The sequence below is a fragment of the Agelaius tricolor genome, unplaced genomic scaffold (assembly GCF_023055355.1).
Source record: "Agelaius tricolor isolate 1412-34295 unplaced genomic scaffold, bAgeTri1.0.p SCAF_5, whole genome shotgun sequence".
NCBI classification, from domain to species: domain Eukaryota; kingdom Metazoa; phylum Chordata; class Aves; order Passeriformes; family Icteridae; genus Agelaius; species Agelaius tricolor.
Window position 1 is genome coordinate 36,322,091 of NW_027269265.1, and position 6,000 is coordinate 36,328,090.

Consider the following 6,000-nt stretch of genomic DNA (forward strand, 5'->3'; position numbering starts at 1 on the left):
CGGGCTGTGACACACACCCCGAGTACAGGGGGGTCACGCTGGCCAGGGGCCAGCAGCAGGCAGAAAGCTGCCGGGGCTGGGGTAAAGCCCTGCCCTGCTTACAGGGTAGCTGGGCTGGGGGCCGGGAGAGCTCTGTTTCCCCCCTGCGGTGCGGAGACAGGGGCACTCAGCCTCCTTTACAGGCTTGCCCCTCTCTCCGGGCAGCCAAAGGAGCACAAGGGCAAAAGGCCCAAGCACAGCAAAGACCAGCCCTGCACACAGGGCGGTCGCCCAGCGCAAAGCCAGCCGCGGCACCCTGAAGGCGCCCTGGCCTGGAAAAGCCCTTTGCCCAGAGGGCCCCTCGCGTCCCTCTTCAGCTCCAAGCTCGCTCTTGCCTCGCCGGTCCACTCTTGAGCTCGACGACGCTGCCGCTCTTGCCTCGTCCTCCCACGGCTTCTGCCAATGCACGACGACACACTCAGGCCCGAGAAGCTCCAGACCCTGTGCCGGCAGGCAACCGCCACCCAACAGCCCCACAGGGACATCCCCAACCAGCCACCCACAGGTCCTGTCGCCGGCCCAAAAGCCTCACACACATCAGCTCCAAGCGGCTGCTCTTACCTGGCTGCTGCGCGCCTGAGCTCAAAGACGCCAAAGCTGAAGCTTGCTCTTGCCTCGCCGTTCCGCTCTTGAGCTCGAAGAGGCCGCTCCTGCGGCTCGCTCTTGCCTCGCTGTCCCGTGGCTTCTGCAAACGTCGACCAGGACACAATCAGGCCTGAGGAGCTCCAGCTGCCAAAGGGAACCGCCACCCAACAGCCCCACAGCCTGATCCTCAGGCCACCAGCCACGCAGCCCCCCAGCTGCCCAAAAGCCTCCAACTTCAGCTTGACTCACCGTCGCGACGTCCGGCGCCGTCCCACGCCGCGCTGGGAGCCGGGCCCTCTGGGCAAATGAAGCTGGGCACGCAAGGCAGCGGCCAAGAGGCTGCACCCCTGCTTACAGGGGGCTCAAGCCGCTGCCTGGACTGCAAAGTGCCCGGGACTCCAGAGCACTGGCCCCCACTTACAGGGCGGCTCTGGTCCCCAAGGCCTATGGAGGCTCCTTCTCTCCAGTTGCGGGGCGCTCCCCACTAACGGGGCGGGCGCCCCACACGGGCTGCCAGCTGAAGGGAGCACAAAGGCTCCCAGACCCGCAGCCTGCTTACAGGCCGGTCCTCACCCAGGGAGCCACAAAGCTCGGCCTTCCCCCAAGGCAACAGGAACCTGACTCTAGAGTCAGGCGGTCGAGCTCACAGCCTAAAGCCGAGGGGCCCGAGGGGCCGCCAGCCCGGCCCTGAGGACAGGGAGGGCACACGCCCGGCCCCATGACTCCTGGCCCCACGCCTCTGAAAGACCGGGGCCAGGGACACCCGCCTGATTACAGGGGGTCCCTCCAACCGCCCGCCGAGGCCAGGGGACGCACAGAACCCCACTTACGGGGCCGCCCCCTGCTGCCCGGCACCCCCCAACAAGCTTACGGAGCACAGGCTCCGGCCTGCGCCCCACTTAGGGACAGGCCGGAGCCCGGCCGCAGCGCAGCACGGCAACACAGCCGTCTGCAAGCCCCGGGAGCCTCCTCTACGAGGCCGCCAGCCGTGTGGCGCCAGCCCGAAGCAGTGCCAAAGGCGGGAGCGTGCCCTGCGGCACAGCACTTCAGCACGCTGCCCCCAGGCAAAGGCCTGGGAGCGCTCCTTCCTGTTGCCTGGCTAAAGGAGCCTCCCCAGCCCTGCTTACAGGGACCTGGGCGGGGCTGCTCCTGGGGACAAAGGGTGCCGCCAAGGTCCTGACACGTGCCCCGAGTACAGGGCCCGCACGCTGGCAGCTCACCAGCGCTACCGGCAGCGTGGGGGCGCGCCCTGGCCCTGGCTACAGGCGGCTCACGCTGCCCACGCTGCCGCTAAGCGGCTTCGCGCCGTCCTCAGAAAGCAGGGGCGAGGCCGGATGCTTTCCCCACCCGCGCGTTTTGGGCACCCGCCTGTGGCTGCACAGAGCTCCTCTTTCCCTCCTGGGAAGTCTAAGCTACACTGCTCTGTTTCTAAAGCACAAACACACTTCCTCACTCACACCAACTAAGGGGAAGACAGGGGAGGGCGAGGCAGGGGAGGGGGAGACAGTCCCAGAAGAGGGAGCAAGTTCTGTGCAGCCAACCTACTCTAGGGAGCCATTCCTAATGCTGAGCGGGAGAGGGAAGCATCAGACCCGCCAGTGCACTGAGAGGAGGCCGCAGGGGCCTCGACGCGCTGAAGCGCTTCAGGACCGGCACCAGGGACGCGGGCTGTGACACACACCCCGAGTACAGGGGGGTCACGCTGGCCAGGGGCCAGCAGCAGGCAGAAAGCTGCCGGGGCTGGGGTAAAGCCCTGCCCTGCTTACAGGGTAGCTGGGCTGGGGGCCGGGAGAGCTCTGTTTCCCCCCTGCGGTGCGGAGACAGGGGCACTCAGCCTCCTTTACAGGCTTGCCCCTCTCTCCGGGCAGCCAAAGGAGCACAAGGGCAAAAGGCCCAAGCACAGCAAAGACCAGCCCTGCACACAGGGCGGTCGCCCAGCGCAAAGCCAGCCGCGGCACCCTGAAGGCGCCCTGGCCTGGAAAAGCCCTTTGCCCAGAGGGCCCCTCGCGTCCCTCTTCAGCTCCAAGCTCGCTCTTGCCTCGCCGGTCCACTCTTGAGCTCGACGACGCTGCCGCTCTTGCCTCGTCCTCCCACGGCTTCTGCCAATGCACGACGACACACTCAGGCCCGAGAAGCTCCAGACCCTGTGCCGGCAGGCAACCGCCACCCAACAGCCCCACAGGGACATCCCCAACCAGCCACCCACAGGTCCTGTCGCCGGCCCAAAAGCCTCACACACATCAGCTCCAAGCGGCTGCTCTTACCTGGCTGCTGCGCGCCTGAGCTCAAAGACGCCAAAGCTGAAGCTTGCTCTTGCCTCGCCGTTCCGCTCTTGAGCTCGAAGAGGCCGCTCCTGCGGCTCGCTCTTGCCTCGCTGTCCCGTGGCTTCTGCAAACGTCGACCAGGACACAATCAGGCCTGAGGAGCTCCAGCTGCCAAAGGGAACCGCCACCCAACAGCCCCACAGCCTGATCCTCAGGCCACCAGCCACGCAGCCCCCCAGCTGCCCAAAAGCCTCCAACTTCAGCTTGACTCACCGTCGCGACGTCCGGCGCCGTCCCACGCCGCGCTGGGAGCCGGGCCCTCTGGGCAAATGAAGCTGGGCACGCAAGGCAGCGGCCAAGAGGCTGCACCCCTGCTTACAGGGGGCTCAAGCCGCTGCCTGGACTGCAAAGTGCCCGGGACTCCAGAGCACTGGCCCCCACTTACAGGGCGGCTCTGGTCCCCAAGGCCTATGGAGGCTCCTTCTCTCCAGTTGCGGGGCGCTCCCCACTAACGGGGCGGGCGCCCCACACGGGCTGCCAGCTGAAGGGAGCACAAAGGCTCCCAGACCCGCAGCCTGCTTACAGGCCGGTCCTCACCCAGGGAGCCACAAAGCTCGGCCTTCCCCCAAGGCAACAGGAACCTGACTCTAGAGTCAGGCGGTCGAGCTCACAGCCTAAAGCCGAGGGGCCCGAGGGGCCGCCAGCCCGGCCCTGAGGACAGGGAGGGCACACGCCCGGCCCCATGACTCCTGGCCCCACGCCTCTGAAAGACCGGGGCCAGGGACACCCGCCTGATTACAGGGGGTCCCTCCAACCGCCCGCCGAGGCCAGGGGACGCACAGAACCCCACTTACGGGGCCGCCCCCTGCTGCCCGGCACCCCCCAACAAGCTTACGGAGCACAGGCTCCGGCCTGCGCCCCACTTAGGGACAGGCCGGAGCCCGGCCGCAGCGCAGCACGGCAACACAGCCGTCTGCAAGCCCCGGGAGCCTCCTCTACGAGGCCGCCAGCCGTGTGGCGCCAGCCCGAAGCAGTGCCAAAGGCGGGAGCGTGCCCTGCGGCACAGCACTTCAGCACGCTGCCCCCAGGCAAAGGCCTGGGAGCGCTCCTTCCTGTTGCCTGGCTAAAGGAGCCTCCCCAGCCCTGCTTACAGGGACCTGGGCGGGGCTGCTCCTGGGGACAAAGGGTGCCGCCAAGGTCCTGACACGTGCCCCGAGTACAGGGCCCGCACGCTGGCAGCTCACCAGCGCTACCGGCAGCGTGGGGGCGCGCCCTGGCCCTGGCTACAGGCGGCTCACGCTGCCCACGCTGCCGCTAAGCGGCTTCGCGCCGTCCTCAGAAAGCAGGGGCGAGGCCGGATGCTTTCCCCACCCGCGCGTTTTGGGCACCCGCCTGTGGCTGCACAGAGCTCCTCTTTCCCTCCTGGGAAGTCTAAGCTACACTGCTCTGTTTCTAAAGCACAAACACACTTCCTCACTCACACCAACTAAGGGGAAGACAGGGGAGGGCGAGGCAGGGGAGGGGGAGACAGTCCCAGAAGAGGGAGCAAGTTCTGTGCAGCCAACCTACTCTAGGGAGCCATTCCTAATGCTGAGCGGGAGAGGGAAGCATCAGACCCGCCAGTGCACTGAGAGGAGGCCGCAGGGGCCTCGACGCGCTGAAGCGCTTCAGGACCGGCACCAGGGACGCGGGCTGTGACACACACCCCGAGTACAGGGGGGTCACGCTGGCCAGGGGCCAGCAGCAGGCAGAAAGCTGCCGGGGCTGGGGTAAAGCCCTGCCCTGCTTACAGGGTAGCTGGGCTGGGGGCCGGGAGAGCTCTGTTTCCCCCCTGCGGTGCGGAGACAGGGGCACTCAGCCTCCTTTACAGGCTTGCCCCTCTCTCCGGGCAGCCAAAGGAGCACAAGGGCAAAAGGCCCAAGCACAGCAAAGACCAGCCCTGCACACAGGGCGGTCGCCCAGCGCAAAGCCAGCCGCGGCACCCTGAAGGCGCCCTGGCCTGGAAAAGCCCTTTGCCCAGAGGGCCCCTCGCGTCCCTCTTCAGCTCCAAGCTCGCTCTTGCCTCGCCGGTCCACTCTTGAGCTCGACGACGCTGCCGCTCTTGCCTCGTCCTCCCACGGCTTCTGCCAATGCACGACGACACACTCAGGCCCGAGAAGCTCCAGACCCTGTGCCGGCAGGCAACCGCCACCCAACAGCCCCACAGGGACATCCCCAACCAGCCACCCACAGGTCCTGTCGCCGGCCCAAAAGCCTCACACACATCAGCTCCAAGCGGCTGCTCTTACCTGGCTGCTGCGCGCCTGAGCTCAAAGACGCCAAAGCTGAAGCTTGCTCTTGCCTCGCCGTTCCGCTCTTGAGCTCGAAGAGGCCGCTCCTGCGGCTCGCTCTTGCCTCGCTGTCCCGTGGCTTCTGCAAACGTCGACCAGGACACAATCAGGCCTGAGGAGCTCCAGCTGCCAAAGGGAACCGCCACCCAACAGCCCCACAGCCTGATCCTCAGGCCACCAGCCACGCAGCCCCCCAGCTGCCCAAAAGCCTCCAACTTCAGCTTGACTCACCGTCGCGACGTCCGGCGCCGTCCCACGCCGCGCTGGGAGCCGGGCCCTCTGGGCAAATGAAGCTGGGCACGCAAGGCAGCGGCCAAGAGGCTGCACCCCTGCTTACAGGGGGCTCAAGCCGCTGCCTGGACTGCAAAGTGCCCGGGACTCCAGAGCACTGGCCCCCACTTACAGGGCGGCTCTGGTCCCCAAGGCCTATGGAGGCTCCTTCTCTCCAGTTGCGGGGCGCTCCCCACTAACGGGGCGGGCGCCCCACACGGGCTGCCAGCTGAAGGGAGCACAAAGGCTCCCAGACCCGCAGCCTGCTTACAGGCCGGTCCTCACCCAGGGAGCCACAAAGCTCGGCCTTCCCCCAAGGCAACAGGAACCTGACTCTAGAGTCAGGCGGTCGAGCTCACAGCCTAAAGCCGAGGGGCCCGAGGGGCCGCCAGCCCGGCCCTGAGGACAGGGAGGGCACACGCCCGGCCCCATGACTCCTGGCCCCACGCCTCTGAAAGACCGGGGCCAGGGACACCCGCCTGATTACAGGGGGTCCCTCCAACCGCCCGCCG